The sequence below is a fragment of the Felis catus genome, chromosome E1 (genome assembly GCF_018350175.1).
Source record: "Felis catus isolate Fca126 chromosome E1, F.catus_Fca126_mat1.0, whole genome shotgun sequence".
NCBI lineage: Eukaryota > Metazoa > Chordata > Mammalia > Carnivora > Felidae > Felis > Felis catus.
The window spans coordinates 14329096-14355282 of NC_058381.1; the positions used below are offsets into that span (position 1 = coordinate 14329096).

Genomic DNA, 26187 nt, shown 5'->3' on the forward strand with positions numbered 1-26187 from the left:
CAATAAACAATATGTAAAAGCCATTTGCAAGGACACAGATGAAGCTAGAGAGTATTATGCTAAGTGAAATAAGTCAAAGAAAGACAAATACTGTACAATTTCACTCATATGTGGAATTTAAGAAACAAATGAGCAAAGGGGGAAAAAGAGAGAGGCAAACCAAGAAACAGGTTTGTGGTTAAATAGGTGATGGAGATTAAGGAGTGTACTTGTGATAAGCACAGGGTATGTATTTAAGTGTTGAATCACTATACTGTACACCTGAAACTAGTATTACACTGTATGTTAACTGGAATTTTTAAATAAAAACTTAAAAAAAAAGATGATTAAAAAAACCCAATGTGAAAAGAAATAGGTTGTTTCTGTTCCTAAAACTTTACGGACATTGAATTTCATGCAATCTTTTAAAATAAAATTTTACAAAATATTCTTTTGCTTTTTCAACCATTAAAAATTATAAAAACCATGCTCAGCTCAGCTCACAGGCTGTACAAAAATAAGTAGCAGAGGCAGGATTTGTTTTGCCAGCCACAGTTTGCAAACTCCCTTAGCCAAACAAATTAAGTTAACTGATACAGGCTACTTTTACTAATAGTATCTCTTTCACAGAACTGTCAGACAGATTAAAAGAGTTGATTACATGTAAAGTGCTTACAACACTGATTGGTATACAGTAAGTGTTATATGATTTTATGTATCTATACCTTAATTTCTTTCTATATCTCCCCCACTTTAATACTCCTTCAATGTATTTGTCTATCACACTGAAATGTTTTGTCTAAAATCTGATTGTTGGGGCGCCTGGGTGGCGCAGTCGGTTAAGCGTCCGACTTCAGCCAGGTCACGATCTCATGGTCTGTGAGTTCGAGCCCGCGTCAGGCTCTGGGCTGATGGCTCAGAGCCTGGAGCCTGTTTCCGATTCTGTGTCTCCCTCTCTCTCTGCCCCTCCCCCATTCACGCTCTGTCTCTCTCTGTCCCAAAAATAAATAAACGTTGAAAAAAAAAATTTTTTTTTTTAAAAATAAAATCTGATTGTTATAGGTACACCTGGATGGCTCAGTCGGTTGAACATCCAACTCTTGATTTGGGCTCAGTCAGAATCCCAGAGTGGATTGAGCCTCCTGTGGGGCTCTGCACTGAGCACGGAGCCTGCTTGGGATTCTCTCTCTCTCTCTCTCTCTCTCTCTCTCTCTCTCTCTCTCTGTGCCTCCCCCCCCCCCCATACCATCTCTGTCTCTCTCAAAATAAACCTCTCTCTTTCTCTCTCTCCACTTCAACCCCCCACTCTCCCTGGCTTGTGCGTGCTCTCTCCAAAACCTAAAAATAAAAAAATAAACAAGATATAAATTAAAAACAAATAATAAAATCGGATTTATATAAAAAGAAAAATCCTTCATTGCTGAGGTAGAAAAAAGTATCCAATCATGATTCACTAAGAGCGCCTGGGTGGCTCAGTCGATTAAGCTTCCAACTTCAGCTCAGTGAGTTCGAGCCCTGCATTGGGCTCTCTGCTCTCAGCACAGAGCCCACTTTGGATCCTCTGTCCCCCCCACCCCGTCTCTCTGCCCCTTCCCTGCTCACATTCTCTCTCTCTCTCTCTCTCTGTCTCTCTCTCTGTCAAAAATAAATAACAAAATAATAATAATAATAATAATAATAATAATAATGATTCAATAGTTTTTCCTAGAAACTAACATTCTAGCTCTCTTTCCAAAAAATCTAAAGCAAATATCTACCTGCAATTTATCCATAGCAGCAGTCCCATTAACTGCAATCTCAGGCAAAAAACAACCCTTCTCTGCATACTAAGACCTCAGAGGAGGACATAAAGATTCCTAATTCCCAACACACTAATGCAATTGCATTTAGGAAGGACTTGCCTATGGGGTGCCTGGGTGGCTCAGTCAGTTGAGCATCTGACTCAGTTTTGGCTTAGGTCACGCTCTCACGGTTTGTGAGTTCGAGCCCCATGTCTGGCTCTGTGCTGACAGCACAGAGACTGCTTGGGATTTCTCTCCCTCTCTCTGACCTTCCCCAGCTTGTTCTCTCTCTCTCTCAAAAAATGAATAAAAATTTTTTTTTAAAAAGGACTTCCCTGTAAATGCACCATTACATTATAACCAAGGCATGGTTTACAAATTCAGGTTTAGGGTACTTTTTTTCCTTTAGTTAAGTAATCAGTTTAACTAGCTAGCTAAAGAAAGTTAGTGATTCTTACTCTGGCCTGGCCCGGCCCACACTAATACTAAAATGTGAGTCAAAGAATGTAAGGAAATGCTACCTAGAACACAGGTGAGGTCATTATCTCCAAAAAGGTGTAATGAGGCAGATTCCACATGTCCAAGTCTTCATTATTAAAATGTTTTATTTGGGGTACACACCCTTTACCATGTTTTGCAATTTTCCTCCCCTTCAAGATCCAGCCTGAAAACAGTATATCACTACCTCTGTGAGGCCCTCCCTGGCTAACCCACCCCCCTTGTCAGAAGTAGGTTTCTTCTTTTTTAAAGCCTCACCATGCCATCTATGTTATAATCCTAATTACCATTTAGTGACATGACATGCTACGCCTCTTTCCTAAAATGTTTAATTCCTACAATACCCAGCAAAAAAACTAATATCCTCGTTCAACAGATAAAGAAGTCATGTATCCAAGGTTAAACAGCTGGATAGTGGCAGGGCCAGGATTCAAGCCAGGTTTGCTTTGGACTCCCACAGCAATGGTTTCAAACAGCAGGAATGTGAACAGAGAGGAGGCCAGGTAGGCAAAATTCTCTTTTTATCTACTTATATATTGAGTTTCTGCATAAGAGATTTTTGGGGGAAAGTTTCCACTGTTAAGATAAATTTGAGAAATCACTGATGCTACCTTGTGCTGCCTCTCACGTTCTTTTTAAGTAACTATATACATGCTGTCTCTAGTACCACACTGACCTCTTTAGGCAAACACTGAACTGATTTCTTTGCCTCTCTAGAACCAGGCATAGGGTCTTAGCACTCAACAAATGTTTGTAAGGAATCAAGCTTTGAAAGCAAAACTTTCCAAATTAATTAACTGTATTTCCACAGTCATAAGCAATTATAAAATAATTTATAATTGCATAGCAATTTATACTTAATGAAATTCTTTCATATATTTTCTTTTTTTTTAAAGTTTATTTTGAGAAACAGAGTACCTGAGCAGGGAAGGGGCTGAGAGAGAAGGTGGGAGAGAGAGAGAATCCCAAGCAGGCTCCGTGTAGTGCACTGTCACAGCACAGAGCCCAATGTGGGGCTCAAACTCACAAAACATGAGATGCATGACCTGAGCCAAAGTCAACACTTAACTGACCGAGCCACACAGGCACCCCCATATATAATATAATATCTTCTTAAAAAGAGAAACCAAGCTGAAGTTTTTAAAATGTTTTCCAAAATGGCATTTATTCAATAGTCAAGGCTTTATTTTAACAGAATATCAATTATTCAACAACTATCAAACAGTATTGGCAAAAGCCATTAACTATGTTTTTGGTTTTTTTTAATTTTTTTTTCAACGTTTTTTATTTATTTTTGGGACAGAGAGAGACAGAGCATGAACAGGGGAGGGGCAGAGAGAGAGGGAGACACAGAATCGGAAACAGGCTCCAGGCTCCGAGCCATCAGCCCAGAGCCTGACACGGGGCTCGAACTCCCGGACCGCGAGATGGTGACCTGGCTGAAGTTGGACGCTTAACCGACTGCGCCACCCAGGTGCCCCATTAACCATGTTTTAACTGCCATACCAAAATACTATTAGGGTTAAACCATATTAAATCGCCAATAATGGCAATTACACAGGTTCAACCTAGTACTTATTAAGGGTATTTAAAGAGCATTAGCAGGGCGCCTGGGTGACTCAGTCGGTTAAGCATCCAACTTTTGATTTTGGCTCAGGTTGTGATCTCATGGTTCGTGGGCTTGAGCCCCAAGTCCGGGTCTGTGCTGACAGCACGGAGCCTGCTTGGGGTTCTTAACTCTTCCTCTCTCTCTGCCCATCCCTTGCTCACGCTCTCTCTCTCTCTCTAAATAAACAAACAAACAAACATTAAAAAAAAAGAACATTAGCAAAGTTACAGTAGCTAGCATAAATAGCAGAACTTGAGGAATTTATTTACAGTTTTAACCAAAAACTTAAGCAGAGTAACTCCCTCTTCTGTGATTTCATAGTTATGCATACACATAGTTAACAATTCTCACACTACACTGTAATCATCTGCCTTGATGTTTCCTCAACAATACTCCTCCAAAGCTCCAACCTTGACATATTCCTCATTGTTATCTCTATCAAATATCATGGTAATTGACACACAATTGGTATCTAATAGATGTTTCTAAATGACTTCTACAGGTATCGTAGTAAAACAGATTAAAATCTACTATGTTCAGGGAAGTAAAGGTGCACTGTATCACTTTACTCTCATCCTTCTTTTTTAAAATTCCAAACAATTTAAATTCTGAAATATGGGCAAAAGCCAAAGTCCAGCTCCCTGGGACTGGTTTCCATATAATTTTTTCCTTAAAAAAAAATTTTTTTTTCAACGTTTATTTATTTTTGGGACAGAGAGAGACAGAGCATGAACGGGGGAGGGGCAGAGAGAGAGGGAGACACAGAATCGGAAACAGGCTCCAGGCTCTGAGCCATCAGCCCAGAGCCTGACGCGGGGCTCGAACTCACAGACCGCGAGATCGTGACCTGGCTGAAGTCGGACGCTTAACCGACTGTGCCCCCCAGGCGCCCCCCAATTTTTTCCTTTTTAAAGGCTGAACACTGATTAATATTTATCAGATAAAGTACATCAATTTTTAAATCCTATAGAAAATCAATTGGCTGTCTCAACTTTATACTAAAACTTTAAAAATTAAAGACCTTTTTACATTCTAACATGCATATTTTCTGGTTTCTGCTTACAAATGCTAATCAGGGAACAATTAAGCAAGCACAGCTACAATAGTTTTTAAGTTAAAACTAAGTCACACACACAAAAAATCCATTGCTGTAACACAAGAAAACAGTTTTCTAATACTTCCAGTCATACAAATAATAGAAGACTCACTGTGCTATGCGCCTTTTTTTTTTTTTTAGCATAAGATCTGGTGAATCCTAATGCAGATAGCCCGAAGGAATTATGACAATGCAGAAAACACTGCAATTTTTCAAAAAATGTCTGTTTATTTTTGAGAGAGAGCACAAGCAGAGGAGGACAGAGAGAGAGGGAGACACAGAATCTGAAACAGGTTCCAGGCTCTGAGCTGTCAGCACAGAGCCTGATGTGGGGCTCAAACCATGAACTGTGAGATCATGACCTGAGCCGAAGTCAAACGCTTAATCAACTGAGCCACCCAGGTGCCCCGAAAACACTGCAATTCTTTTTTTTTTTTAATTTTTTTTTCAACGTTTATTTATTTTTGGGACAGAGAGACAGAGCATGAACGGGGGAAGGGCAGAGAGAGAGGGAGACACAGAATCTGAAACAGGCTCCAGGCTCTGAGCCATCAGCCCAGAGCCCGACGCGGGGCTCGAACTCACAGACCGCGAGATCGTGACCTGGCTGAAGTTGGACGCTTAACCGACTGCGCCACCCAGGCGCCCCAAAAAACACTGCAATTCTTAAGCAAAGGAACAATGTTCTAAAATTGGTATTTCACAGTGATTGTTTTGGAGATAATACATAAGACATATTAAACCAAGGGAAAGCTGAAAGTAGAAGATGACAGAGGCCTGGACTGAGATGGAAGCAATGGGAATTTTTTTTTTTTTAATGTTTGTTTATTTTGAAAGAGAGAGAGAGAGGCAGATAGAGAGGGACAGAGAGAGAATCCCGAGCAGGCTCTGTACTGTCAGCGAGGAGCCCAACTCAGGGCTAGATACCAGGAACCATGAAATCATGACCTAAACCTAAATCAAGAGTTGGACACTTAACCGACTGAGCCACCAATGGGAATGATTTTTTTTAAAAAAGAGCTTTATTTTTTTAAAAAAGAGCTTTATTTTTTAAAAAAGAGCTTTATTGTCAAACAGCAATTAAGCAAAAGTGGAATTTTTTTTTTTTTTTGGACACGGTCCATTATTTGCTCTTGGTCTTGAAGAGGACCTTCTCTGGTCCTAAAAGCAGATCCCCTGTTTACATCCAAGGACAACTGCCCAGGTGTTAGGACAACACACTGGAAAACCTGCAGTGTCTCTCAACTGATTTCCAGTTTACTATTATCCACAGCAATGTTTATCTCTGCTGAAACGGATACATGAGAACTATATTCTTGGGTATCAATTATTCAATTTGTTTACCGAGGATCTACCAAGTACCCAGTATTCAAACCCAACAATACATATCTGTGTCCCATGTAGCTCACCACATAGGAGTTACATGTGACATAAAAGCAATGTTAAGAAATAGTTCCTGCCCATAAGAAACCTATATAAATGGAATATAATTAGAAGACGTGAGCTATACATATCCTTTAACTCATTCATTAACCATTATGTTAGGCTCAGTGCTATGAGGTTTTAAGATGACAGATGAAAGAAATGCAATCCATCCTTAAATGAATGTACAATCTATTAAAAATAAAGTGGGAAGGAGGGGACAGGAAAGAAGGTGATAAAGAGAATATAACATGAGCTAAAGACTAAGTTAGCTTTATAAACTGAAAGACTAAAAAAATGGAAGTGACTGGAAATTTTTTGAGGCAGGGTTTGGAAGAAGGAAAAATAATGTTAAATAAAATAGAACAATAAAATATCCAAAGGCAAAATTATTTTAAGCAGTTGGAAAATACAGTATTGCTGAAAGCTGAGGCTAAAGATGGCAAACTGAGAAATACAAAGGGCACTCATCAGAAAATAGGTTTTGACCCTGAATTCAAAAGATTCAGTAGTGAAGGTAACAAGATACAGAACTGCAGTTCTACTACAGCTGAAGGAAAAAAAATCTTTTTAAGGGGCAAAGCCATATAGTATATTTCTTGAGGGTAGAGACCATATCTATTACAAACATAAATAAAATACCTCCTTACATTTAATCTATGCAAAAACTATCATGAGTCCTGATCCATTAGAATGGTCTTCTGCTGGGGCACTTGGGTGGCTCAGTTGGTTAAGCGTCTGACTTTGGCTCAGGTCATGATCTCGCACTTGGTGGTTCCCATGTTGGGCTCTGTGCCGACAGCTCCAAGCCTTGAGCCTACTTCAGATTCTGTGTCTCACTCACTCTCTCCCCCTCCCCCAATCACACTCTGTTGTCTCTCTCTCAAAAAAATAAAATAGGGGCGCCTGGGTGGCTCAGTCGGTTGAGCATCCAACTTTGGCTCAGGTCATGATCTTGCCATTTGTGAGTTCGAGCCCCACGTCGGGTCTGTGCTGACAGCTCAGAGCCTGGAGCCTGCTTCGGATTCTGTGTCCCCCCCTCTCTGCCCCTCCCCGACTCACACTCTGTCTCTCTCTCCTTCAAAAATAAAAAAAACATTAAAAAAAATTAAAATAAAATAAAATAAAATAAAATAAAATAAAATAAAATAAAATAAAATAAAATAAAATAAAATAAAATAAAAGTAAAGTAAAGTAAAAAATGGTCTGCTGAGTCAATTTCCAGCAGCATAAAATAGGGCTGTGTACTGTCCCCTTTTTCTTTAAGTCTACTTCTTAATGATTTTACCATTTGGAGATACTCTGGAAGAATACTGCTTTGTGTACCTTCAAACAAGAGAGTTGTGTAGCAGATTTAAAATTTCTAAGAAAAACCTTAAGCTTCAAGCATTCACGCAAATTCTATCTGGGTAAAACTTAGTTTTCACAAAAACATTTAAATCCTACATATATAGGGGTGTCTGGATGGCTCAGTTGGTTAAGCATCCAACTCTTAGTTTCGGCTCAGGTCATGATCTCATGGTTCGTGGGATCCAGCCCTATGTCAGACTCCTCACTGACAGCATGCAGCCTGCTTGGTATTCTTTCTCCCTCTCTCTGTGCCCCTCCCCCACTCGTGCACACATGCTCTCGCTCTCTCTCAAAATAAATAAATAAACTTAAAAAAGATAAAATAAATCTTACATTATAAATGATCTGTATTTGATGTATGCAACATCTGCACTTTAGGTACATGCCAATGATTTACAATCTCAATATGTATCAAAACCTGGGTTAAGAGAAATTATATCCATTGGTCAGACACCAAAGGACAATCTACACACTTTTTCAGACTGACTCTCACATGATGGGGTTGGTATTTCCATATTATTATTAAATACTAAACATCCATCTACCTTAGAGATGTTGATGAGGGTAATGAAAACAGTACATGATCCTCATTATAAAGACCCTTATGAGAAATTCTAATCTGATAGTGCCAAGTGGTTATCCTTTTGAATTAACTAGCTTACTTTTACTGTAAGAACATTGTGAAAATAACCTTAACAGGTTTTTTTTTCTCCTGCTAGCTCACAGAAAGCTAAGACTTAAATTTGTGCTCTGCCTGTAGCAAGAACATTGTAATATACCTTTTTGCCCTAGATTCTGATTATATTTTATCCTTACCCTTTATTTTTGTTTCTTCTTTCTCTTTACTTTTAATAATCTGTGGTATTTTGCAGTTTGTGCATCTTTATCAACTGCCTTAAAGGATTACAAATCAAATACAGAGACTAGGTAAAAGTGCAAATCAGCTAAAAATAAGACAACAGTGATAGAACTGGGTTTTCAATATAAGTTTAATTAAAAATAAAATGACTGAGGGGCACCTGGGTGGCTCACTTGGTTGTGCATCCAACTCTTGATTTTAGCTCAGGTCATGATTCCAGGGTTGTGGGAACAAGCCCTGCATTGGGCTTTGCACTGAGCATGGTGCCTACTTGGGATTCTCTCTGTCCCACTCTGCTACTCCCCCATGCTCACACTCTCTAAAAAAGAAATAATAATAATTTTAAAAAATAATAGAAGACTGAGCAGACAAAACATGTTTGTGATCCAAACCCTGGATCTAGGGTGCCTGGCTGGCTTGGTTGGTGGAGCTTGTGACTCAATCTTAGGGTTGTGAGTTCAAGCCCTGTGTTGGGTGTAGAGATTACTTAAAAAAAAAAAAATCCTAAAAAAAGAAAACTCTGGACCATCCATCCACTTGTAGCCTCTGGATAAGGTACTTAATAAATATACTTGGTAAAAGGTAGGATCGTTGAGGACATTAAACCAGTTTTCAACCCCTCTGTTTAAAACCTTTCTAGAACAAGGGTGTATATATATAACACAGGTTAAAAAAACAAACAAAACAGGTATATATCTTGCATTTATTTGCACAGAACTTCATGATTTATAAACTGTCTTCTTATCTTTTTGATCTTCACCTGCACCGTGCAGCAGTTCTCACAGCTACTTACACAAAAATGCAGAGATCACAAGCACATGTCTACAGAGAACACTGCAGGTGATATAAATGATAGCAAGATTATAATCTTTCCATACAAGACTCATTTTGTTTGCATATAAATCATATTACAATATATTCACTTTCCAGAGATATACGCTCTATTCTACTTTTCTTGACTATTGCAGTCGTCCCACTATACTTTTTTCCATTTTTAAAAATATTTATTTTGTAAGCACACACGTGCGGGGAACGTGCAGAGAGACAGAGACAGAATCCCAAGAAGGGATTCAACACAGGGCTCAATCTCACAAACCATGAGATCATGACCTGAGCCAAAATCAAGAGTTGATCACTTAAGTGACTGAGCCATCCAGGTGCCCCATTTTTTCCCATGTTTTATAGAAACACCAACAGAGAAGTATTTCTTCACCATAAAAAACAGTGCAAGGGCAATAATAAACAGTAGTAAGTGGTAGGAACTTGTTTCACTGGCAAGCTTATGCCTGCCCATCTAAAGGAGGGCAGTTTGATGCAGCTTAGGCCAAATGTTGTCACGGGAAAATGTGGGCCTCACAGTTGCAAGAGCTTTTAATTTTTCAGGATAATCCAAAAATAGAGACTTTATGCAAAATAGCTAATTTTTAAATGTTAACTTAAAATAATTTTTTTTAACAATGCAAGGCAAAGAGAAATGCATTTACAGATTTCATTCTGCCTAAAGGCAGCCAACCAATGTGCAAATCCCCAGCTCGGTACTGATTTGATATGGTTTTTGAACAGTTGAAGAGACTGAAGAAAGTAGAACAGGATTTAGGAATTTATGCTAAAAAAAAAAAAAAAAAAACAATGCCAACAATACAATCTGTTCTATTTATTCAACTAAAAGCATAAAAATTATGGAACAACAAATATTTATTTAACCTTAGGATAAATTCTGTAACGCAAAACCAAATAAAAAGCTATCTTATGTTATCCACAGACACTTTCATGTTTACTGAAGCACTATCTGTAATAGCAAAAATTTAGAAACAACCTAAATGCCTATTTCTGTAGTATAAAGAAACTACAGTATAAGCATATATAATAAATTATACAACAAAATAAGTTAGATCTACATATACTAATAACACATCTAGAAAACATTTTGTTAGGTTAAAAACATCGAGTTGTACAATAATATTTACATTTACGTATAACATTCATGTAAATTTTAAGCATCGTTATATATAGTTTATGGATACATATATGTGTAGTAAAAGTATAAAGACAGATCAAAGGATATATACAAACTTTAAGAGAACTTTACCACTGTGAAGAGCAAGGGAGGGGAAAGGGATTAGAAAGAGGTATAAAAGGGACATCAACTGTGATTATCATAATGCATTCTTTTTTCTTTTAAGTTTGTTTTTGAGAGAGAAAGAGAGAGAGAGAGAGAGAGAGAGAACGCAAGTGGAGGAGGGGCAGAGAGAGAGGGGGTAAGAACGAGAATCCCAAGCAGGCTCCACGCTGTCAGTGTGGAGCCCGATGCAGGGCTCAAACCCACCAACTGTGAGAAGTACTAAGCAGAACCTGAGCTGAAGTCAGACGTTTAACCAACTGAGCCACCCAGGTGCCCCAATAATGCTTTATTTCTTAAACTACAGCAAATACAACAAAAACATTAACATCTGTCAATTCTGGTAGTAGTTTGTGTGGATTTCTTTTTGTTTTACATTACTACAGGTACTTTTCCTGCATGTTTGATATATTCCATAATTAAACTGGAAATATGTGAAAGAAAAAACAAAAAGCACTTTTCTGACTATACATCGCATGATAGGCCCTCTGATTATGTAAATGATATGAAAGCACTGAAGGAATAAATCCTACACTTTTGAGGTCCCACTGTGCAGTATTTTGATGTCAAATAGTGGAGGTTCAAATATCAACTTGGCCACTTATAAACTATGTGACCTTAGGCAAATTTTCAAATTTCCTAAGCCTATTTGATCATTTATAAAAGAAGCTCTACTACCCACATCAAAGAGTTGTGGCAAAGCGTAATGAGATAATCAGTGTTAAGGACTTGTCTACCATTTCAGCTACCTCAACAGAGCTCAGGAATAGTGAAGATAGAGATAATTTCACCTTGAAGACGACAATATGATGCAGTACCTTTTGCACTTTTACATACATAAGCAAAGTAAAAGAGACACTGCTTTCCTAGTGTCCAAGACAAGAATAAATCAGTTTTGCCATCACAAGATGGCAGAAAGTAAAGGTGGACTGCCCTATTACTATTATTAACTCATCTAAATCATCTTCATCATCACCATAATAACAATGACCAACATTTACTGTCTAGTGAGTACTAGGCACCGTTCGTTCTAGGCTTTTTAAATGCATTAGCTCATTTGATACATCAGATAAACTTTGACGTAAGCTAGAACAAGAGAAAAAGTAACACATGCCATAAGATGATGAACTCAAAGGAAAACAAAATTTCTTTCAGGTGAAAAAAGTTAGGGAAAGTTGCCTGGAAAAGGAGAATCTGGTATACGCACACTTTCAAAAGATTGACAGGCAGAGGATACAGAGAGGAGAAGAGAAAAGGAGTGGTAAAGAGTGAAAACACCTTAAGCAACGGAAGTATCTTCATAAGGCTGAATCACAGGATACATGGCAGGCAATAAGAAAAAGGATGAGATGATGAGCCAGAACACAAGAAAAGTCCTTTAGCACCTACTTGGGATTAAGCTGATATCTATTAAATACCATGTGTCCAGCAATGTGTGCTTTGCATTTTCATGTTTTTGATCACTAAAGACAGTAAAAAGCTGGGTTTGGGCCAAGTATTTCAGAACTATGGTTCAGGAAAATTAATCTGGCTGCTTTAACATCCCACATAATTCCTCCTCTTATTCTCTATGGCTAGCAACACCCAGTTTCTCAATTTTACCCAGACACCCAAGCTACAAATCTGAGATGTCTTCTGATACTTCCCTCTCCCCATCACACTACTCACTCACAATTCTTCCTCCTAAACCTTTCTACCATCAGTAACCTTCAGTCATGATCTTATTTCAAGCACTAATCATTCTTTCCTGAGAAAGCCTCCCAAGTGACCTTCAAACTCCAATCTATATCCCTCACTCCACCCACATAAACTATCTAAAATACACATCTTATCATAATGCTCATTTTTGCTTGGAACTGTTTGTTGACTTCCAAATTGCCTACAATGTATGTATATAGAATACAATTTTACACAGTCTATCAATCTGACTCATGTACCTTTCCAGCCTCATATCTATACATACCCTACAAATCCCCTCTGCCAAACTACTTTCCAGGATACACATAATCGTTTTTCATGCTTTTGTACCTGTGTATGTTGCTGCTCCCTCTACCTAAAATGTTCCATGTCCACTCCAATTATTCATTCAAGAGTCAGTTTAAATATCATTTTTCTCAACTCTTTAGTGGGGAGATTTGATGGGCCTGCAACACCCTAAGGGACAGATACTCTATAATCCAGGACCCAGATTTAAAATACTACATAAAGGGGTAAAAAACTACATAAGGATACTAAATTTCCTATAATTTAATTATTTCACTAATAATCTAGAGAAAATTCAAATCCAGAAGTTCTAATTTCAATCAAGTTCCACCCTCCCCCCCACTTTATATAAAACTGGCCAAAAAAAAGCCATTCGTAAAATCTGACAAATCCTGGGGCGCCTGGGTGGCGCAGTCGGTTAAGCGTCCGACTTCAGCCAGGTCACCATCTCACGGTCTGTGAGTTCGAGCCCCGTGTCGGGCTCTGTGCTGATGGCTCAGAGCCTGGAGCCTGTTTCCGATTCTGTGTCTCCCTCTCTCTCTGCCCCTCCCCCGTTCATGCTCTGTCTCTCTTTGTTCCAAAAATAAAAGTTGAAAAAAAAATTAAAAAAAAAAACTGATAAATCCTTACATTTGAAACTAATACTGTAGGTTAACTATACTGGAATTAAAATTAATAATAATAAAAAATAAAATACCCCCCTCCCCAAACCTAACAAATCTAGAAATAGGGAGGCAAGCTAAGATTTACCCAAGAAATGAATGTGATTAAATATTCTGGCTATCAAAGTTTATTTATCAAAAAAAGCTTATTTATCACATGAATAAACAATGAAAAAATTGGATGTAACAGAACTAACAAATTTTAATGGTATTTTTAATGTTTATTTATTTATTTTTAGGGGGGAGAGAGAGAGAGAGAGAGAGAGAGAGCGAGCGCGTGCGCAGGAGAGGGGTAGAGGGAAAGAATCCCAAGCAGATTCTGCACTGTCAGCCCAGGGCCTGATGCAGGGCTCAAATTTATAAATCATGAGATCATGACCTGAACTGAAATCAAGAATTGGACGTTTTAAACTGACTGAACCATCCAGGGACCTCAAATTTTGATCTTTTTTTTAAAGTGTATGTATTTGAGAGAGAAAGCGTTAATTGGGGGGGGGCAGAGAGAGAGAGAATCCCAAACAGACTCTGCACTGTGAGCACGAAGCCCGAAACCCAGCGCAGAGCTTGAACTCTCTTAATTGTGAGATCATGACCTGAGCTGAAGTCAGATGCTTAACCAACTGAGCCATCCAAGCATCCCCCAAATTGTAATGTTTTCAAAGATTGAACAGTACTTCAAATTTTTAAAGTATTACACCATGCTTTATAATCACAAATCTCAACATAAAGAGAACACAGAAAATATATAATAATATTATTATTCAAGATTTCCGGCTCTTTGGACTTGACCTAAGTAAAGTAAGTTTTCTGCCTAACGGTATATCCTTTAAGAAAAATTTATGTCTAGGGGCGCCTGGGTGGCGCAGTCGGTTAAGCGTCCGACTTCAGCCAGGTCACGATCTCGCGGTCCGTGAGTTCGAGCCCCGCGTCGGGCTCTGGGCTGATGGCTCAGAGCCTGGAGCCTGTTTCTGATTCTGTGTCTCCCTCTCTCTCTGCCCCTTGCCCATTCATGCTCTGTCTCTCTCTGTCCCAAAAATAAACGTTGAAAAAAAAAAAAAAATTAAAAAAAAAAAAAAAAAAAAAAAAGAAAAATTTATGTCTATTGACTAAGAAGAAAACAAAAGCCTATTAATTTAGAGAAATTAAAAAGTATGACCATTCTCATTTTTTTTTAAAGTTTATTTGTTTTGAGAGAGAGTGAGCAGGGGAGGGGCAGGGAGAGAGGGAGACAGAATCTGAAGTAAGCTTCACACTGCCAGTGCAGAGCCCGATGCGGGGCTCAAACCCACAAACGGTGAGCTCATGACCTGAGCTGAAATCAAGAGTTGGATGCTTAAATGACTGAGCCACTCAGGCACCCCATTAGTTCTCATTTTTATGGAAGCTTACAACATACCCCCAAAGCTTCAAATACCACTAGTACAGAGAACAGCTAAGATCCAAGGTACTTTAAAAAGTATCCCTTGGGGCGCCTGGGCGGCTCAGTCGGTTAAGCGGCCGACTTCAGCTCAGGTCATGATCTCGCGGTCAGTGAGTTCAAGCCCCGCGTCAGGCTCTGTGCTGACAGCTCAGAGCCTGGAGCCTGTTTCAGATTCTGTGTCTCCCTCTCTCTGACTCTCCCCCGTTCATGCTCTGTCTCTCTCTGTCTCAAAAATAAATAAACGTTAAAAAAAAATTAAAAAAAAAAAGCTATAAAAAAAAAAGTATCCCTTTAGAAATGTTAGAAATAATACTTTACAGGGGCGCCTGGGTGGCTCGGTCGGTTAAGCGTCCGACTTCGGCTCAGGTCATGATCTCATGGTCCGTGGGTTCGAGCCCCACGTCGGGCTCTGTGCTGACCGCTCAGAGCCTGGAGCCTGTTTCAGATTCTGTGTCTCCCTCTCTCTCTGCCCCTCCTCTGTTCATGCTCTGTCTCTCTCTGTCTCACAAATAAATAAACGTTAAAAAAAAAAAATTTAAAAGAAATAATACTTTATATGGCAGTCAACCTTAACTCTTTTATTTCTTCCTCTATAACCAATTACCTTGATCTGTCAAATTTACCTCCTCAATATTTGTTGAATTGGGGCGCCTGGGTGGCGCAGTCGGTTAAGCGTCCGACTTCAGCCAGGTCATGATCTCGCGGTCCGTGAGTTCGAGCCCCGCGTCGGGCTCTGGGCTGATGGCTCAGAGCCTGGAGCCTGTTTCCGATTCTGTGTGTCCCTCTCTCTCTGCCCCTTCCCCGTTCATGCTCTGTCTCTCTCTGTCCCAAAAATAAATAAACGTTGAAAAAAAATATTTGTTGAATTATCCTGTCTATCCTTACCACTACTACCATAGTTCACACCATCACCTTTCACTTGGACTAATTTCAACAGGTCTACCTAAATCCAGTCTTGGCCTGTTAACATCTGTCTTCTATAGAGCTCCCAAAGCCATCTATTTAAAGTACAATCTGACCATATCACTTCTCTACTTAAAAACAAACCTTCATAGGCTCCCTATTTTTTATTTACATAGCACTCACTATATGCTAGTCACTGCTTTAAGTTATTTTACAAGTGTTCATCTACTTCTCACAACTACCTATGAGAATTTAAATAACTAGCTTTTATTTAGTGTGCATGTGTGTGTACACACACACGTGTAAAATATAAATAACACCGCTATGTAAGCAGCAGAACTGAAAGTTGAACTCAGCATCTGGGCTCCATAATCAGGCCTCTTAATCACTGAACTATGCTGCCTCCCTACTTCCTACAGTCTACATGCTTTAAAACAGTTTATAAGGCCTTCGATTAGTAGCTGGTCCCTGCCCAAGTCTCATTTCTAATCAAGCCCCACTTTGCTCACACACTGAGCATCATGAAATGTAGGTCTTCCTTCTCCCCACATTGTGACCTTTATGATTCTACTTCTGCTGTCCCCTGTCTGGAGCACCTTCTAGTACCTCAGCATGGTTCCTATAACAGAGTACACTGAATACATTGCGATTAAAATTTTTAATGCCTCATAACGTTGTAAGCAATAAAAAACAAAAATTCTCCGCTATTAATTACACTGGTAAACATAAGAAACACAAAAACACCAAAGGTTTTAGAACTCAAGTCTGCAGTACACCTAACGGTTATCCAGTTAAAACACACACAAGCAACCCTAACAAAAAAACCTTCCTCAACCTAGATCCTCTCTCAACTCTTCCTTGTTCCTTCTTGACATTCTCTCAATAGCCCAAATCAAAACAAAATACTTCAATTCTTCACTTCCCTCATCTTCCTCACTTCCCATTATCTAACTGGTTACTAATATTAAACAGACTGAATCTCTCTCAAATCTACTCTTTCAATCTGCACTGCCACTTAAACTGTCTCCTCACAGGTCTGTCTGCCTCCATCCACTCCATAGTTGCATTTTACACATTGCTGACAGCAGCTTTTCTTAAAGAAAGGCACTTAGGGGTGCCTGGGTGGCTCAGTTGGTTAAGCGGCCAACTTTGGCTCAGGTCATGATCTCGCGGTCCGTGAGTTCGAGCCCTCTGTCAGGCTCTGTGCTGATAGCTCAGAGCCTGGAGCCTGCTTCAGATTCTGTGTCTCCCCCTCTCTCTCTGTTCCTCTCCTGCTCGCACTCTGTCTCTCTCCCTCAAAACTAAACATAAAAAAATTTTTTTTTTAAAAGAAAGGCACTTACCATAACAAAATCCTCCACTGGCAGTTCAAGAGCAGAAACAGTGGTTCTCAATCAACTAGGAAGCTTATTGAAAATCCAAATTAAAAAGAAAAAGAAAAAAGAAAATGCTGATACCCCAGGTGCTCCCCATGGAATTTTTATTGCTTAAGTCTACGATGGAGCCTAGAAATTTCCATTTTTAATAGATAAAAACCTACATCTGATGAAGACGGTCCATGTAACACCCTACTTTATAGGCCAGATCAATGTCATCAGGCCAGATCAACTCCTCTATACTAACCCATCACTCCAGCCATTCTTAACTACTTGGGACCTTTCCTCACCAACCAAGGTATACTCATGAGACTGGGCACAAATCACTTCCTCTGCCTGGAACCCCAAACAATGTGACAAGGTTTCTTCAAAAATGTTCAACATCTTTGTGAAGACTTCCTTGAAAATTCTGGACTCTCATCGCACCAAGTACATATTTTGATTATAGCACTATTGTGCTACCTTTGCATATTAAATATATATTTATATACTTTAAGATCTTTGAGGGCAGGGACTGACAATCATGTTTGTATCCTCAGCACTTGGGATACAATATAGATAAATGTTTGCTGGACAGAAAAATTGATAAACATTTAGAAGAAAAAGATATGTAATGGTGCTGGATACTTTTTAAATAGAAACCCAAGGACACCTGAGTGGCTCAGTTGGTTAAGTGTCTGTCTGACTTCAGCTCAAGTCATGATCTCGCGGTTTGTAAGTTCAGAGCCTGGAGCCTGCTTTGAATTCTGTCTCCCTCTTTCTCTCTGCCCCTCCCCCAATTGCACTGTGTCTGTCTGTCTCTCTCTCTCTCTCTCTCTCTCTCTCAATAAATAGACATTAAAAAAAAAAGGAAACCAGGCAAAATTTAGGATTATTTAATATTTAAAATCCTAAACAAAATTTTTCTGATAGTCAAAGATGTAAATTTTTTAATAAATGGAGAAGAGGAGATGAAGAATTCCAATTAACATATGTAAACACTGCTCACCCTCTACATGGAACTTGACTAGCTTCCAAAGGATAAAGTAAGAAAAAGAAAAAACAATAAGTTTAGGGTAGAGAAAATGGGCACACACTACATTAACCAAATGATGAAGGTTAACACTACCAGTGATGTTTAGTGAGTATCATGTAGCCTTTGACATGATGTGATGAGAAGTGCCATTTACCTCCGTGGTATTTCTTCCAAAAACCTATAGCCCCAGTCTAATGAAAAAACACCAGACAAACCCAGCCTGGGAGACATTTTACTGGATACCTGACCAGAACTACTCAAGACTGTCAAGATAGTACTGGAAAATAAGGAACCACTGAGAAACTGTCACAGACCAGAAGAGACTGGAGTGACATAATCAAATGCAATTTGGTACCCTGGGTTGGATCTGGAACAGAAAGAGTACATTAATGGAAAAACTAGTCAAATCCACATAAAGTCTGGACTGTAGCCAATAGTAATTACCAAGATTGACAAATGTACCTCAAAAACGTAAGTTATTAACAATGGGGAAAACCGGGCTCAGGGATGTATGAACTCTCTGCACTATCTTTACAACTTGTCTATAGATCTAAAATTATTCCAAAATAAAAACTTTGTTAAAAAAAAAATAGGAAAAATGTGGGCTTATTTAAATTAATAATACTTAACAGTACAAACAAAAATATTGATTGTTAAAATAGATGTAAACCATATTTCAGTTTAAATAAAATGCTCATTTGCAACATGCTTTTTACATTTAAAAAAAAGTATTCCACTTAGCATTGATTTACATAGCACTCTTTACCTATTATGAAACTTTGAAGACATTACAGGATTCAGATACACATAATGGATACCAAAGAAGGGGAAAAAAAACCCAATGCTAATTCTTAAGAAATATACTTACAACTATAAAAGCTGCTATATTAATATATTAATGACTGTTTACTTGATTAAACTGTATGTTATATTCTCTTTCTTAAAAAAAGGTCTCCAACAATAAAAATAGCTATGAAGGGTTAAAGGCCATTCATCATTCAACAGTAGCCATTATTTTGTGAGTTAGATACTGTCAATATTATCCATTTATAGAAAAGGAAATCGAAGCTTCTACTCAAAGCACATAGCTGGCAAATTGTGGAGTTAGGACTACTAAAATATTCATATATGGTTTAGTCAACACCTTAATTTATTTTCTGTGATAATACTAAATGTATAGAACTTTCCCCACCCTTAAAAAATAAAAATTAACCAAAAAAGGTAAATAATAACACCGATTCATCTTCACCTTCCCTTCTTTTGCAGTCAGCATAATTTTTCTTAAAGTTTTTATTTTATTTACTCATTTAAGTAATCTCTATACCCAATGTGGGGCTCGAACTCACGAGCCCAAGATCAAGAGTCACACACTCTTCCAACTGAGCCAACCAGGTGTCCTGCAGTCAGCATATTTTTGATAAAATAAAAACAAATACAGAAAGATGAATAGACAAAATATATGCCTTATGCATACAGAGCAATAAAATCATAAAACACATCCTTCTATCTTTGCCAGAGACTAAAAGTGGATTAAACAATATGCAAAATCTTAATAAACACGAAACTTTCGTATGGTTTTAAAAATTAAAGTCTTTGGAAATTTCCCAGATTCTTACTTAATTTTATGACTATCAAAAGACAGTCTCTCAGAAAATTTGTTGTTAACAGCCTTAGTTAACTGTCAATAACTCTTGTCAACACATAAGAGCTCAAAGATAATCAAAATGCAAAGAACAAGTAACTACAAGATGCAAATGTAAGGTACCCAGGTGGGTTAATTCACTAAGTTGAGAATTTTGTGGCCCTGATACAAGTATGTCAGGAACATGTCTCTGTTCCGTGGGACACATGAAATTTCTGTAAAGGAAGGATAAACACCTCTCCCACCTTCACTTCAATTCCTGAAAGATCGCTGGAAGTTAGCTATTACAAAGAACTACAACACAACACATTTCCTTTCACATAATCCTGCATTCAATCTATTGCAACAAGAATTTATTTACTTATTAATACTACTTATATATTTACTTAAATATTTAATATTAAATATTATTTAATTAACATTTGCTTATTAATACTACCTGCATGTATGCACCAAGTATTTATTTACTTATTAATACTACTGTAAAGCTGTAGTAGACAATTTCTGGGAGTCCCTACTCAAATGCCTAAAGCCTTATGCAAGCAAAATAGTTAACAAGACTGAAAGTTAATAAATGCAAATTTATATGATGCAGACAATAAATGCTACGGATTTTCACCATTTTCAAAAAGAAAGAAATTCACAAACACATAAGAAGGGTCCGTTTTGTCAAAGGAATAAAGAATGTTTCTTTGATCACGCAAAGCAATAAATACCCAAGTGGTTCAGTGCTTATATTTACTTCATTCTAGCTGCTAACCCAACATGTGACCTTAGGGAAAGACATTCTCTAAATTTTAGTTCTCTCATCCATAAAAATACCAATCTGCCCAAAAGTAGCTGACAGAACAAATGAAAATAAGTACTACATTCAATATATTTACAAAGTTCGAGGGAAATGTTCATGGCAATGTTAAATGACAGTAACTTTAGAGGATACCTTTCCAGAAGTATCCTTAATGAATACACACATCAATGCTAACTAGGTATGTTTCAACCAAAAGCCACCATCTTTTAAAGAGAAAGCAATAAATCTAAATAATAAGCACTTATGATGCCCGCATCCAATGAGTATAAAGCATTTCACAAATATCAATTAACTCTAACTGCCATGGCAAAGTTAAAAATTATACACATAGCATTTATACACATAAAACACAGTTCTATTTAATAACTACCCGAAAGTGTCATGCCAAGCCAGCAACAAAGCTAAAGTAATCCAAAAAGCCTTCACTGCAGTTAACTATTAGGCTTATATTATATTATCTTTCTTCATGAAGTACAGATTTCTCAAAACACTTGGCCTTCAGCAACTAGGATTCACTTTACAGCTTAATATCTTCAGCGTAGGTTTTCCTTTATCTTTTCAGAACTCACTGCATACCATTAGTTTTATTTTAAATAGAGCAACATTTTAGGTAAAAACAAAACAATTACAGTCCTATTGTAGAAGACTTAAGAACAGTGGCAAAGAATTTCCATTTCAATTTAACTATTTCTCTTTTTCCAACATATATGATACGAAAACAGGTTACCTGTCATGATATATTCAAAACAGAGACTTAAAAGCAAATTTAAAAATCTCTCTTAGGACCACAGCAGACATGGCTAGCTCAGTTCAAAACCAACTGGGCCTTAAGTCTCTTTGGCAAAAGAGTGTGTGACTCACTGCCGCAGAATTCAATGGAAAGAATTGGAAAATTCATTCTGATTGCCCTAAGGTTTCGCCCAGAGTTTTTTAAAGATACATCCATACTAATGTTGTCAACTTCCATATAGTTTCTATCACTTGTTTAAGATGTGAATAAGGGGAGCCACATGTAAACAAAAAGTAAGGTCCTATTTTTTTCTGGGTACCTACAATATGAGCCATAAGGCGTATATGCGTGTTATCTATGTATGTGTATTATTGAGTACATAGGAGGGAAACATTTACATTGAAAAAAAAAATACAATGAAACATGGATGTTCTAGCTATAAAATGAAAAATTGTGATACTGATTTTTCCCTTCCAGAAACATCTCCAAATTTCTTATGTAGTAAAGTTATCTCATCTGGAAAATAGATACCAAATAATTCTACAAAAAAAAAAAAAAAGAAAAAGAAAAAGAAAAAGAAAAAAGAAATCTATCCCAATCTCATAAAAGTTTTATAAATACAGGATTATGAAGAATTTTAAAAATTGATCTCTAAATTAAGCTAAAGATCCTATCACATGTATCAGAAACATTCATATATTCACAGATACATATTTGGAGGTACAGCTCTCTTATTTAAATTATTTTACGCTCTTGAGTAATTGTCTACTGAAAAATCACCACTCTTAGTGCGCTTTTATACCTTAAAATACTAGGATGGGAATATGTCACATAACATAGTGAATTACCATCCTTAACCTTACCCATCCTTCACCATATGAACCCTTCTACCTCCTAAACACATTAAAAATAACAAAAGTGTAAAAATATATCATACACTGACAAACAGTCTTAAGGCTCATCAAAATCATATTTACCACATGAATGTGACATTCTTTGAAGATGTCTATCCACATGAATGCCCAATGCAAGATGTTAAAGTGACCTACCCTCTCTTATGGTAGTACCTTACAAAAGGTCCCTTTCAAGGGACAACACAAGAAGAAAGCCTTTATAAATAGGCTTTAACACAAATTATCTCATCCCTTTTTACTCAGTGATGTTATTTGAAAAAATCATAGATTTAATGTTTCAGTGCAAACTAAAAGAAGACATATACAGTATTCTCATTTAGATTTTTGCTGTATTTTCTACCACTATTTCTTGCCAAATATTTCTGGCATTCATTAACTTACACTTACTTTACTAAAAGAATAAAAAACACTAACATGGGTTGTATGTGTGTATGTATACACACAAATACAGAGAGACAATAAGTGTCTGCTTAAGAGTAGGGGCATTGCTTTTTACCCCAATCGTTCAACACTCACCTTGCAAAAATGGTCGAAACTAAAAACAACAGATTTTAAGATTTACCACAGAGAAATGCCTTTGTTGTAGCACCAATTAGTATCAAATAACCTTACAAAACATAAGCAAGAGAAAAATGCTATGAAAGGGCAATCTAGCATTTCACAGCTTCTGCTCTCTTACTCCACCCAGTCTCCTCAGCTCAATGGCTGTTCACAGCATCCACAAATATTAGCCCATTTTTAAAAGGGGAGGGAGTGGGTACCAAAACAGGGCAATCTTTCTCAAAATCAATATACACAGAAATATTTTGTGAGAAATTGTGTTCCTTCCTTTGACTTATAAAAAATAACAGGTTCAGATTTGTTTTCAGAGATCCTCCCCTACTGAACAGTTCAAACAATGATCATTTATAATAGAACAAGAATAAATCACCCTAAATACAGATTACACTTCTGCTTTAATAAAAACTGCAATTTGCAATTGCCAGTTATTTTGCAAAATTGTGTCCTGAAAGATACCCATGAGAGATTAAAAGCTAGCTAATATCTTGGAACCAAATCAGAATTTTTTAAGTAAAAGCTTTTTATACAGTCAATATTATATCACTGCCGACATAACCCAGACAGGAAATTTTCTTGAATAAGAGGCTGAACCCTGCAGCAATCAAGCCCTGCTGCAGAAAAGAGGAAAAAAAAAAAAAAAAAAAAAAAAAAAGGATAAAAAGAAAGAAGAAAAAAATTTTAAGTAAATACTACTGAGGCAAAAGGGGATGGATGACATTACTGGTATTAAAGGCCCAAGCTATGTCTCCTCCGCCCTAGACTCAAAATGAAATTCACACAAAACAACCCACCTACCAACAAAAATAGAATTTCCAAAAATGGCCCAAATTTGTTTACCCTTTAAAACGTTATGAATGTCGAGGGCTACGTGTTAAAGTAGAGGTCAGAACAACAGTAATATCTTTATTCTCTCCCGATTGCCTCTTAAGGAAAGGGGGGGGGGGGACCTTGGCATGACATCGCCCATTGAGAATGAAACCACAAATCTGGTTCTTCTCTTCAAAAGTACAAATTCTTAACCAAAGGATTGATGTAATCTGGACTCAAACCCCAACCCCAAAAGAAAATCTCCTGCCCTCCTCCCAGGGAGTTTCTTGCTAAGTCACTGAAGAAGAAAAGCAGAAAAACAAATAAAGCCAAGGCACCCTGCTCTCTCTTATCTGAGACACTGAAAACCTCTTTCTCTTCTCTAATGTTTAGAGAGAGAGTTAAAATCTGCCCACCACCTCAAAGACATTCTCTATTTTCTCAGCTGGGAGACTAAAGAAGACACTGCGTTTCCTAAAGGAGTGGGGAGATAGATGCAGGGGAATGGCTGAGGGCCTCGAAGCTGTGTTACAACGTCAAAAGGCAACTCCCGTTTCAGGAGCCAGTGGCAGAAAAGAAAATCCTGCCTGATCTGGTGGGTGGATGCTGCGGATGGTTCGGTGGGTCGGCCGCTCCTCTTTAGTGGATGTAGAGGCTGGACTACCGCACAGAGGGACCAGAGAAGGGCTGGGCCAGCCTCCTTAGGTCAATCCCATCCTAAGGACAGGTGGGGGACGGAACGCCTGAAGGCCTATGGGTGCCGAGGCCGCGCGGGGCTGAGCCCGGTCCCCAAGCCGCCAACCACGGGTGGGGTGGGGACTGCGGTGCTCGCCTTCCGCGGCCAGGGAGAGGAGGGCCGAACCCTTTCCCCAAGATCAGAGAGCGACCTGCTCTCCACGCCCTTCCTACCCAAGAATACTTTTCTTGCTAAGTCACTGAGGGAGGAGGGCGATCTCCTCCCGGGGAGGGCCGCGGGTGGAGTCGGGGCAGCCCCGGCACCCCCCGAACCCGGGCCGGGGAGGAGGGGAGCGAGGACAGCGCCCTCCCCGGCCTGTCCCCCCTCCTCCCGTGTCTCTCACTCAACGGCCGTCGCGGCCGCCATTTTGAGAGCGAGGAGAGAAGAAGAAGGAGGAGGCGGCGGCAGGGGGAGGGGAGAATGGGAGGGAGGGGACCGGCGCAGCCACCTCGTCAGGCCGCCCGGCCCGGCCCGCAGCAGCCCGAGCGCGGAGGAGAAGACAGAGGGGAGAGCGCAGACCCTCGCCGCCTTACCGGAGCGCTGCACCGCCGCCTCCGCAGGGCCTCTTCCGTCCTTCACTCCCATCCACCGGCGGGGGAGGGGGAGAGGGAGAGGGAAGGGAGGAAGGAGGGAGGGAGGGAAGGAGGGAGGGGGAGGATGGCGCGCTGGGCCCGGTCCCGGGGAGGGGGAGGGGAGGGGAGCGGGCGGGCTCCTCAGCCGTTCCGGGGCTCGAGCCCAAGCCTGGCGCTCGCGGTTCCTCTCGCTCGCGCACGAGCGCTCCTCCTTCTCTTTCTCGCTTCTTGAGCCCCGGGATCGCTGCTCGTTCGCTCGCTCACTCGCTATCTCAGCCGCCGGACTCCGCCGCCGCCCCGCCGCTCCAGCTCCGTCTGTCACAGGAGCTGCCCCAACGCCCTGACGTCACCGCGCCGCCGCCGCCGCTGCCGCCGCCGCCGCCGCCCCAGACCCGCCGGGATGAGGGAGGGAGGGGGGCCGGGAGAGGAGAGGAGAGGAGAGGAGCTGCGGCGCATGCGCATGCGCAGGCCTGGGCCGGGCCCTGAGCCGCGCTGCCTTCCGCTTAGCGGGCGCGCTGGCTCTGCGGTTTGGCGGTACCGAGTGGCGGGAGGGCTAGCTTGCTCCCCTTCTCGCGCTCTGCTTGCCTCTGGAACCTTGGTCTCCCATTACCTAGACCCTCGTTTGCCTGTTCAGGCACCTCATGAACTCCGGCTCTGTTCACCTCCCCGCCCTGCTCTTGCCCACAAACGGAGCTCTCCCTGCTTCTCCCGGCCAACAGCCGGGACCCGTTGGTACCCATGGATTCCGGGCCCCGATAGGCTTCAGAATAAAGTGGAGCCCCGGCCAGGCTGAGGCCCCTTCTACCTCTGGCCTTCGGATTTATTTCCCAGTTTGGTGGGGCAAAGAGGAGGGAAGTAGGTTGGGTTGGCTTGGAGAGAAGAGCTGTCGAGGGTAAAAGGCTGATGGAATGCCTAATTGTCTCTCTCTCTTTTTTTTTTTTTATAGATTTTTAATTGGGAGGATTCGCTTTTAGCCGTGATTCAGCTATCTTTTCCTTAGTCACACACACATTTGAGATACTTGAAGTCTGGAAACTGACGTCCAAAGAAAGACCTGGAACTTTATCCTCACAAGGTGTTCGCGCGCGCGCGCGCGCGCCTGTGTGTGCGCGCCCGCTTGCTAAATTATGAGTTGATCTACTGATGACAAAGAAGTCTTGGGGATTTGTAGTCTCTTTATTCCGCACCGGGATATTTGATTTAAAACAGGCCAGATTTGAGGTTCTGAATCTTTCAATATGGAATATACTCTTAATAAGAGGTATCTGGTGTGATTATCTAATTATTAATTTATATTGTACAAGGAAACTCTTTTCCTAAAACATAGATTTAAGCTTACTTTTAC

At 39.6% G+C, this 26187-nt stretch overlaps 1 protein-coding gene across 1 annotated transcript in view; it reads right to left on the reverse strand.

Moving 5' to 3' along the window:
- The window catches only part of PAFAH1B1 (platelet activating factor acetylhydrolase 1b regulatory subunit 1), a 77269-nt gene extending 52334 nt beyond the window's left edge, over nucleotides 1-24935 (reverse strand). Inside the window, exon 1 of the mRNA XM_006939934.5 lies at nucleotides 24804-24935. The gene's annotated coding sequence lies outside the window, so the exon portion shown is untranslated. The remainder of the gene's footprint in view (nucleotides 1-24803) is intronic.
- Between the last annotated feature and the right edge of the window lie 1252 nt (nucleotides 24936-26187).